The sequence below is a fragment of the Lepisosteus oculatus genome, chromosome 8 (genome assembly GCF_040954835.1).
Source record: "Lepisosteus oculatus isolate fLepOcu1 chromosome 8, fLepOcu1.hap2, whole genome shotgun sequence".
NCBI classification, from domain to species: Eukaryota; Metazoa; Chordata; class Actinopteri; order Semionotiformes; family Lepisosteidae; genus Lepisosteus; species Lepisosteus oculatus.
The window spans coordinates 23,304,178-23,315,962 of NC_090703.1; positions in this window are offsets into that span (position 1 = coordinate 23,304,178).

Genomic DNA, 11,785 nt, shown 5'->3' on the forward strand with positions numbered 1-11,785 from the left:
CTGAACACTCCACTCGAAGCGCTATGCAAGTGTGTAAGCAATTATTAATTATTAACTTGAAAGTATTGTATTTCTCCCAGAATATATCCAAGTGGATGGTATAATTAGAGGCACTTGAATTCTTTGTTCTCTGGCACAGCTTTGGTGAAAACAGTAATAATTCAGTCAAACTTGGTTAAAAATATCAAAAATATTCCCACCCTTTTTGTATTTTATTCTGTTACAATATGGAATTATAATGTATTTAATTGAGATTTTAGTCAATGATCTACACAAAACACTATAATGTCAAAGTGAAAAAAGTTTACAGATCCCAAATTATCAATATAAAACAGGAATTATCGCTTATAATCTACTGCATACATATGACTTTGATTTTGTCCTAGGTCTCTTGTAGACTGCTGCACTACTGCCACTGAAATGCTTCACAGTAGGGATGGTTCTCAGTGTGACATGCAGAGTTACCCTTACACCAGACATACAGTGCCTTGCGAAAGTATTCGGCCCCCTTGAACTTTTCAACCTTTTGCCACATTTCAGGCTTCAAACATAAAGATATAATTTTTTTATTTTATGTGAAGAATCACCAACAAGTGGGACACAATTGTGAAGTGGAACGAAATCTATTGGATTTTTGAAACTTTTTTAACTAATAAAAAAATGAAAAGTGGGGCGTGCAAAATTATTCGGCCCCCTTGCGTTAATACTTTGTAGAGCCACCTTTTGCCGCGATTACAGCTGCAAGTCGCTTGGGGTATGTCTCTATCAGTTTTGCACATCGAGAGACTGAAATTCTTGCCCATTCTTCCTTGCAAAACAGCTCGAGCTTAGTGAGGTTGGATGGAGAGCGTTTGTGAACAGCAGTTTTCAGCTCTTTCCACAGATTCTCGATTGGATTCAGGTCTGGACTTTGACTTGGCCATTCAAACACCTGGATACGTTTATTTGTGAACCATTCCTTTGTAGATTTTGCTGTATGTTTGGGATCATCGTCTTGTTAGAAGATAAATCTCCGTCCCAGTTTCAGGTCTTTTGCAGACTCCAACAGGTTTTCATCCAGAATGGTCCTGTATTTGGCTGCATCCATCTTCCCCTCAATTTTAACCATCTTCCCTGTCCCTGCTGAAGAAAAGCAGGCCCAAACCATGATGCTGCCACCACCATGTTTGACAGTGGGGATGGTGTGTTGAGGGTGATGAGCTGTGTTGCTTTTACGCCAAACATATCGTTTTGCATTGTGGCCAAAAAGTTCGATTTTGGTTTCATCTGACCAGAGCACCTTCTTCCACATGTTTGGGGTGTCTCCCAGGTGGCTTGTGGCAAACTTTAGACGAGACTTTTTATGGATATCTTTGAGAAATGGCTTTCTTCTTGCCACTCTTCCATAAAGGCCAGATTTGTGCAGTGTAAGACTGATTGTTGTCCTATGGACAGACTCTCCCACCTCAGCTGTAGTTCTCTGCAGTTCATCCAGAGTGATCATGGGCCTCTTGGCTGCATCTCTGATCAGTCTTCTCCTTGTCTGAGCTGAAAGTTTAGAGGGACGGCCAGGTCTTGGTAGATTTGCAGTGGTCTGATACTCCTTCCATTTCAAGATGATCGCTTGCACAGTGCTCCTTGGGATGTTTGAAGCTTGGGAAATCTTTTTGTATCCAAATCCGGCTTTAAACTTCTCCACAACAGTATTACGGACCTGCCTGGTGTGTTCCTTGGTCTTCATGATGCTCTCTGCGCTTTCAACAGAACCTTGAGACTATCACAGAGCAGGTGCATTTATACAGAGACTTGATTACACACAGGTGGATTCTATTTATCACCATCAGTCATTTAGGACAACATTGGATCATTCAGAGATCCTCGCTGAACTTCTGGAGTGAGTTTGCTGCACTGAAAGTAAAGGGGCCGAATAATTTTGCACGCCCCACTTTTCATTTTTTTATTAGTTAAAAAAGTTTCAAAAATCCAATAGATTTCGTTCCACTTCACAATTGTGTCCCACTTGTTGGTGATTCTTCACATAAAATAAAAAATTTATATCTTTATGTTTGAAGCCTGAAATGTGGCAAAAGGTTGAAAAGTTCAAGGGGGCCGAATACTTTCGCAAGGCACTGTAGTGCTTAGTGTTGAGGCCAAAATGTCAATTTTGGTTTCATTGGACCAGAGAATCTTATTCCACTTGCAGTCAGTCTTCCACATGCCTTCTGGTAAACTGTAGTCCAGATTTGATGCAAGTTATTTTCAAGAATGGCTTTCGTTTGCCAATCTCCCTTGAAGGCCAGATTTGTGAAGCACCCCGGTAATTGTTGTATGTAAAATACCCCTGTAGGGGAAACCGGTTCAGGGACGCCAAATATGTAATCATTGTGGCTCTCTGAAGGCACCAGTTCTGTAGGGTTTGGGCATTTACTGAGACAATTATTAATTGTAGCAGTAAATCACAAAGTTGATTCTTTTGATGGCTTTAGAGTCCAACCATGCGACATAACTCAAACAACGCACACACACAGGTACTAATACACGAGGATACATTTATTAATACATAGAATATGCATATAAACCTAACAGATCTTATCGAGAGGGTTATCAGAATACAAAATATATATATTCAGTCAGTTACGAAGTGTTACACATCAAGAGGACATACGTTCAGTATATCATTCATTAAGACCGTTTCATAAATGAACTTGGTTACAACTTCTACATTAGATACTCAAAACAAGTACGTAACTCTTAGGAATTAAATTGATATCAACTGGTTGGGATAACAATTGAATTCTCGAGCTGTAATGCATTGAAGTTGAATACTCATCCAATCTTTGGGGATTCAGATCTCCTGCGGGCACAAAGAAACAGTTGCAGGCTGTTGCTGTCCAATCCGCGCTCTCTGGCTCCGTGCCAGGCTGTGCTGTGCGGCTTGCGACGGTGAGCTGCTGATGCTCATTGTTGGCTTTAACTAGCAAAGTTTGTGCACAGGAGAAAAGATGACTGTGGGTCCCAGCAAGTCAGGAAGAGGACTGGTTCGTTCCTGATGAAGAGCTAGTTCTGAATAGTGATTCAGCTGTCCACAGTTCCGACCTGTTCACGAGGCCTGCTGCTGGTTACTCTCTGGCAACCTCCACTCTAGACTCTTAGAACAAAGGAAAGTTCTGTCACTCGGACACCCTGGCCGTTCCGTGGTTGTCCGGGCTGAGTCTCAGGATGGTCAGGAGGCGCGCTGCGAGAATGTCCTGCCCTTGGGATTCTCCTTTGAATTCCCTTTAGAATTGTTGAATCTTGTTCTGAATCTGAATCTGAATCTGAATCTCACAGGCTCTCTGTGTTGCCTGTTTTTACCTGGAGGAACTTCAGCTCATTGATTGGCTGAAAGTTCCATGGGCATCAGAGTCCCACGTGGGTTACTCGGCCCTACCAGTCCCTGATTGGTTGATCAAGGTGAGATATGAGTCACTTACTCCTGACACTTAGTAATGCAGTCCAGATGTCCATCTGGCCCTCCCTAGACAGATAGGCGCCAATGGATGACCATTGATCATGATAGCCAGGCTTAGCTAAGTGCATCCCCCTTTGGGAGCTGTCCTTATCAAAAGAAAACATCTTGCATTAATGGTTTCTCTGTGGCTGCACCACAGAGATGAACAGAGAAATGGGGCCTCATTTGGGAAGCTCAGAAACACTTAATTCTGCCTTATTATTAAGCCTCGCTGCTACACCCCCCATCTCAGGAAGACTGCAGTTCCTTTAGGGATGTCATAGGTATACATGTACTTGTTTTTTTTAGAAGAATACAGCATTTGTTTTTTGGATATTGATTAAATGCTTATTAAATGGTATCATTTTGCTCCATTAGTATTCCATGACTGTGTTACCATCCATTGACTGTTGCAGTGACATACCAGCATTGAAGTCAGATCCTCTTTAGAAATTAATCAGGATTTTGTGTCTGATGGACACACACATGGGTGTGGTACAGGATGCTAATTGTGTACAACAGATCAGTCAATAGTTAGGTCCAAATGTGATGGTCTGAGTAGCAGTGTCCAGTGGCTGCACGGTTTAACTTGTAGTGATTAATGGCAGCTTGACTACATGGTACTACTTGGATCAAGTCCCTGAACCTCGCTTGCTGCCCTTTTTGCAGGCTCATCCTGGAATGGCAGCATTTTGACAGAACGGCAGACATCAACAGCTTTCTCGTAAGATAAGATTGCAACAGTTAAAGCAGTTAACAGGCAGTTGTTTATCCAGGCTCTGTGTGAAGAATGTATATATTAATACAATACAGCATCTGCATGCATAGTGGTGAGCATACATTGCAGATATATGGTTTATATTCTACAGTGGCCACACATGCTATCCTGTGATTTTCATGGTAGACCCCACTAAGGATTAATCCTGTTGATATTAGACCTAACAGACATTCATTAGGGTGATTAATAAACTGTGCACCACCTGCTGCAAAAAGTGTAATTATCCTTGGAATATGGATAAGTGACATTACTTTGATGCTCAGTATACATTTAAAGAACTTCATCTGGTCCACTAGTCTCTGTATTTGTGCAAGATTGAAAATGAAAAATCAATATTCATTCTATCACTTACACATATTCCTAATATGTATGTACTTCAACATAATGTGGATACTTGAAAATCTCACCAAATTCTTTTAAAAGAGGGGATGTACAATATAATTGACTAATAGATTTTATCAGGATCAAAATCAAGTGTGACAGCACATATTTTGATGGCATTTTGCCTCAGCTACTCTTGTTTAACTATTGGACATTGTAATAGAGTATTATTTTACTCTCAGTCATTATAAGGCTGGGACAGCTTTCTAACGTGTAACTACAACAGCAGAGCCATTTAATAATACAAAACTGCACAACTTCAGTTATTTTGTGCTGGGAACCTGACAGATGTTAAAGGAATAGTGTACAATAAGGGAAGTACCAGGGTCCAAGAAATAGATGCAGATTAAAATGATAGTGTAACACAAATTAGTTCAAGAAGGTAGCTGTGTCAGCATGCGTAGGCTGCAAAGGAACAAGTAAAGGTTTATTCCATGCTGAAAAAAGAAAGACGCCCAAAGAAGGCTCCACAGCCGAAACGTTATGTTTCTCATTTCAGCATGGAATAAACATTTACTTGTTCCTGTGTAACACAAACTTACCCTTCACAAATAAGAGTATTTGTTAGTCTTGCCTTTGGTTCATTTCACTGTGGTTAGTATTACCCTTGGCTCATTTCACTTGGTTCATATCTGTGTTATGAGTTTTGATGTTGGTCTAAATCATTTGGGAGGCTTGATCTAGGTATACAATATGTTCTCTGGCACTGACCAAGTCAAATCATTGGGCTTCTTCAAGATCAAAGGCACCAGCGATATAAAGACCCAGGGACACAAGCGTAATTGACATTCAAGAACATACTGTACAAACTAGCAGAGGAGACACTTCTTTACACTCAGGATCACAGTGTTGGTTTCAAATTCGCAGAGTTATGTGATTAAAGTGGGCTTTGTGGGATGATCTATTGTATATACATAGGTAACATGTAGATTGATTGTTTAATTAGTTAATTGGTGGAGGGCTAAGTGACACATTTCCACTTGGGGTTAATTTAGACTATTTGGTTTCTAAAAGAGAGCAACATGGTGGCAGAGTAGCCAGTGGAGTTTCTTTGTTTTCCCCGTGTTTGCATGGGCTTCCTCCCACAGCCCAAAGACACACTGGTAGGTTAATTGGCTTCTAGGAAAACTGGCCCTGGTGTGAGTGTGTACATTTCTGTGTGCCCTGTGATGGTGTCCTGTCCAGGGTGTATCCTGTCTTGCGCCCATTGCTAGCCAGGATAGGCTCTGGCTCCCCCAAGACCCTGAATTAGATTAAGCATTTAGAAAAGGGTAGATGGAAATGAGGGAGTTGTATGAAGGAAATAGCAAAAATACAGTAAGTTACTGTTTTACATATATATGTGTGGGTTTTCTAATCATCTTGCTTAAGACATTTCCTTTTGAGCACATACAGTCTATGCTTGGGTTACACAATAACCTTAACTATGCTTAACTTTAAGATGATGAACTGCAGCACAAGATGTTTTCTTTCCACATGCTGAACACTGACTTTAACACAAGGTGGAGATGTTTCTCCTTTTTTCTCCTGGTAGAGGCTTCTTAGTTTTTTGGTATTTCTTTTAAGGATCAGTTCTTTTTTGTTTGATCCTAGACAAATCTGTCTATGTGTGGTATTTCACAGGAAGTGGGGATTAGCCTACAGATAATTTCTTTGCTCCCTTTGTTTGCCTAGTTGTTTCTACTGTATTCTTGCTAATGAGTTTTGAGTCCTTACTTGTTGTAGGAAGGTATTTGCCTCCTTGGCTCCTGTTTTCTGAACGTAAGAACTAGATAATTGACACTTTGAGGCTTTGACAGTATGACAGTCATAAAGAAATGTCTCCTACTGATTTTTTCAGTGCTTTGAGTATTGTGTACAGTTAATTGTTATTAGCTTGCTTGTAATTACTATCAATTACTAATGTGCTAATGTATTAATTTTCTATGAATTAAAACTAGATTTTATATAGCACCTTTAAAAAGTAATAATATCAAAATGGTTTACAATACATACAAATTAGAAGTTTAAGAAATAATTACAACTAAATGAAAAAAAGTGCATGCAAAGGATCAATCACAAACATCCTTTCTAAATAAAGATGCACTAACGTTGGACTAAAAATCACCCAACATGGCTGAGTTCCAGATTTATCTGGGTTGGTGTTCCAGAACTTTGGAGCACAGCAACAAAATGAGTGGAAACCAGGGTAAGTTGATTTTAGTTTTGTAAGTAATTTGCCACTTCAGAACAATATGCTGACATTGTGTAGGCTGCAAATTATTTTTTTCACTACCAATCTTCATATTTTGGTACTGTATCTCCTGCAAACTTGATTGGTTTACTACAGTGATCCTACTTCATATCCCACTACTTCAGTAATCACATTAACAGAGAGTGTAAGTAAATTTTATTTGACTATTTTCTGTCTATTAACCTGTTGATAGAGCAAACAAATGGTGTTAAATGGTACCTACAGTGCCTAACTCCAAGTTCTGGCTTCTGTTTCTTTACATTTCAGGTTTCAGATTTGTCCACCAACCAAAGCTAAATGCTGAACATGTTTAATGTCTTATTTGTGGTACATATTAAAATACAGATTTATGGAGCGACACTAAGATAATGTTAAATATATTGCTTAACTGTCCTGGAGTTCTGAAAACCTTGACAGTAGATGGTATCCAGTTGTTTTATTTCCCTATGATTCCATACAAACATATCAGTTTGTTTTTGTTTAGAGAATAATATGAGGGGGTGTATTAGGTCATATAGCATAGCATATAACAACACTTTGTTTTGTGTGCAAACAGTGTATAAGGTTCATCATATGCCTCAACCCTAGTTGTTATTCTGAAACATGCCTTTGTCCGATAAACACTCTCTGGTGATGTATTAATATCTGAATTTACTGTATGTTCACTTGGACTCTATGCAGCATAATAGCTCAAAGGGCATTTCAAAACCCAATAAATCTGAATTGCTTTCAACTTTATGGAGCATAACATTAGACAAATAGATGCTCAATTTCTATGCACCACAGCAGCAAAGTAAGAGATTTTTTAGATAATTAAGTATATTTTTTTCACAGTTCTGCCATATACAGTACTTACATTCAGTACAGGGCAGCTCACCCCATTTAATACATTTCTAAAGATATAGCTGTGATGTGCTAGTGAAAAGCAACCAGTAAAAAATAACAGAATGACTGTTGATTAAAAAATAAGTGTTTCACAGATTCTCTGCATGTCATTTGCTTAGATCTTTGTGTGTTATCAAAAGGATGGAAGGAGAAATCTCAAAAAGAACCCCATTCCATTATTCTTCTTCAAACTCCAGACATTAACTTTTCATTTGATGATACTAAATTATACCCAATGATGACCTCTTCCAGCTTGATGCATTCACTGCAATTTCCTTGGGAAAAGCCACATTTTTGAGTCTTTACGTGATTGTGCCCACCCCATGCATTGTAGTCAAATCAGCCCGCAGACTTTTTAGGTACTGTGAAAATATTTAGAAATGCACAATTTAATGTTAAATGTGGCTTGGCAAATCTGGGCAACACAGATTATAATATCAGGTTTTCTCAGTAATCAACATGCTTTAACCGTGCATAGAGAACCCTGCACTATGATTTTCTCACATTCCGTATGCGGTAGATACAGCAGAGGCTTGGTCGACCTTATTTTATTGTCAGAACGTTTGTTCTGAAAAGCTTCAATTTTATCCTCAAGACACATGTAGGGAATAATCAGAGGGACAATTAGATCTGAAGATCATGTCTTTACATAAGGAGTTGTTACTGAAGCTCAATCACTGGGATCTTTCAGGAAACAGCTGGTTGAGCTTTTGGGATCAACAGGCTAAAAGCAGCCAGATGAGTAACCACATGGTCTCCTCTCATTTGCTCTTGGATGTTTACTGTACATAACTGAGAAACCAATGATGCCAGGGAAGGGAATGCAGAGGTGTGCATAAGGGGCAGGGGGCATGTTTCCTATGAGAGCGTCTAAAAAACATTTGACATTTCTTGAAACATTTAATTAATCACTTGGTGATTAGTATTTTAGGAAGCTTAATTTAAATTGCTCCTATTGGTGTGGCATAGGCAAAGCATTGTAGAACAATGTGACATAAGTGAAAATACAGAGACAGGTGAGCCGCATTCTGATAGCATGTCTTGCAATGTGAAAAAGAAAATAAAAATTACCTGAAAGGAGTTTATCTTTTCATTCATTATTATTCTAAGCTGCTTTATCAAGGACAGGGTTGCGGGGGGAATCAGAATGGCAGCTGACCACTGCACCACCGAGTTTATTAAAGTGACAAAATAGAAACATACAGTATGACTTCCATGTCTTCTGAGATTTCATGACTCCTTCTGCTTATCACCAAATTGTAATTATATACATAAGGCAAAGGTCTCTTAGGGGAAAACTAGAGCATGTTTTTCAAGTCAATGCCGGGATACAAGATAGAATTTAAAAGAAGTGGAAGGGATAGGATGATATGGAGTCAGTGCAGAACGTTTTGAAGATATTCTGCTTGAAGCATAGACACTTCTTCACTTCTACACTTCTTCAGAACCATATTTCAGAGTCAGAGTAACCATATTTTTCTAGTTTGTTGTTTACAGCATTTGTATTGCAATAATTTAAACATTATTGCCTTTTAATTGCTTATTCACATTGCCTACCAATATATACCAAGTATATGAAGTGGTTTCTTTCTCCTTTTTTCTTAATTGCTTTATTAACAGTAAAAAGCAGACTCCAGGACACCAAAGGAAAACATGGAGAAGTGTTTCCTTGTGAATGTCTTTACACAAACAGTGGTGGAACAAGCTACTCAGCCATGTTATTGAGATGAAATCTTTGGATCAATTAACTACCGACAACTGAACAAGCCACTTGGGATGAATGGCTTCCTTTCATTTATAGCTGTTCTTAAGTTCTGTGTTATTATTTTTTTTTGAAGTTTTAGGATTAAAACAAAGGATATGAGGTTTGGTAAATCCAAGACTGCTGGAGATTATTCACTATGCACAATGAAGACTTTAGTTGCTTCTCTTTATGTATAAAAATAAAATTTATGTATCATCCAGGTGGATGCTGCACATTGGTGGTGGTGGAGGGGAGACCCCATTACCTGTAAAGCGCTTTGAGTGGAGTGTCCAGAAAAGCGCTATATAAGTGTAAGCAATTATTATTATTATAAATTCAGAAACTCTAGCATGCAATTTATCCCAATAATGGGCTAAGTAGAGAGAGATCACCGACCTACAGTATGTGTGTCTGAAGGGAATTTTTATAAGTGTGTTCAAGTCCATGTCAACCTGTTCTTAAAATGATTTACCTTGATGGCATGTAAAGAGGAATAAATCTTTCTATAGGAGTGTTTGACCACTGACAAAATAAGAGGAGAGCTTTCTTCATTCCAAAATATAAAGGTTGTAATGCAGGTTTTAACTACTGAAATTGCACCAAGGCCAAGCACTGAAATAATCAAAAATAACAAACAGGTAAATCAGGGACTGGAATAGCAATAATTAATAATTCCTTACACTTATATAGTGCTTTTCTAGACGATTTGCTCAAAATACTTTACAGGTAATGTGGACTCCCCTCCCCTGCAGCATCCACCTGTATGATGTGACAGCAGCCATAGTGCACCAGTATACTCACCACACACCAGCTATCAGCGGGGAGGGGAACACAGTGATGAAGCCAATTCAGGTGGGGATTATTAGGAGGCCATGATTGGTAAAGGCCAATGACAAATTTGGCCAGGACACCGGGGTAAATCCCTACTCTTTTTAAGAAACACCCTGTGATTTTTAATGACCACAGAGAGTCAGGACCTTGGTTTTACATCTCATCCAAAGGACGGCACCTATTTTACAGTATAGTGTCCCCGTCACTATACTGGGGCATTAGGACCCACACAGACTGCAGGGTGTACACCTCCTACTGGCCCCACTAACACAACAACCTTAGTTTTTCCCAGGATGTCTCTCATCCAGGTACTCACCAGGCTCACACCTGCTTAGCTTCAGTGGGTTGTGAGTTGAGAGCTGCAGGGTGATATGGCTGCTGGGATACAGTGTGTTTGTATAATTGTATGTCTGCGTAGGTCTATATTGTTGCTGCTCTCATTTTTGGTCCAGTCTTCTCACTGGAGCTGGATTTCTGAATATATTCTCCAATGGAGTCTGCCTGATTGCTGTACAGTGGAGCTGCTGATTTAGAATGGCTGCCACATACCATCCAAGTGAGGGCAACACTTCACTGGAGGCTGAAGGCGGTCCCTTCCTGCAGTATATATAAAGCGATTTGATATCCTATGGGATAAAAAAGATATCCCATTTATACACTATATGCATACAAGAAATTATAAGAAATATTATAATTAAATAGGAATAGAGATAGATAGCTGATTAACATCTTGAGCTAGTAGTTCCGGAGACAGATGTTAAACAGATGAAAGTGGCAAATACAGTGGCAAGTCCAGAAAACACCTATTGCCTATAATATTTTAATCAAATTAATGAAACCTCATACCAAACCCACGTTATCTAGAAACAGTCCTAGATATTCCTGCTTCAGCCAAACCAAAACTTTCTTGGCAATAAATGAAAGAATGGCAGGGGATGGAGGAACTAATAACTTTAGATGCATGTACAGTATATAATGTGAGGGAGGCGGCAAAAATTATCAAGTGCAGGATAGTTTTTAATAAGGCCTGTTTGATCATGGTGTGCTAATTTGGTCATATACAGTAGGTCTCCAAGCCACCTTGGCATATGTATTTTGGTGTCAGACCAAATCTAAGATAGAGGACGACAGCTTACAGAGGATCTTTCAGTAATTAACATATACAGTAATCATTCTTCAAAATGAACCCTGCTAGGTGGCAGTATTGTTTCAAGCAGAAAAGGGCCTAAGTGGTGCCAAAAAGTCAAATAAAATTCAAGTTTCAGGTTTGGCATCACTTAGCTTGGACAGAAACCTAAAGTACAACAAACTCTCTAGGAAAGAAAGTACTTGAGAAGTTCAATTCAACCTGATCATACTGTACTGTATGTCTGAACTGTATAATTTACAACAAAGAAAGGTAAAATAAGTGGAATTAAGATGAGATGTAATAACAATACACCCTGTACCAAACTAACAACAGAA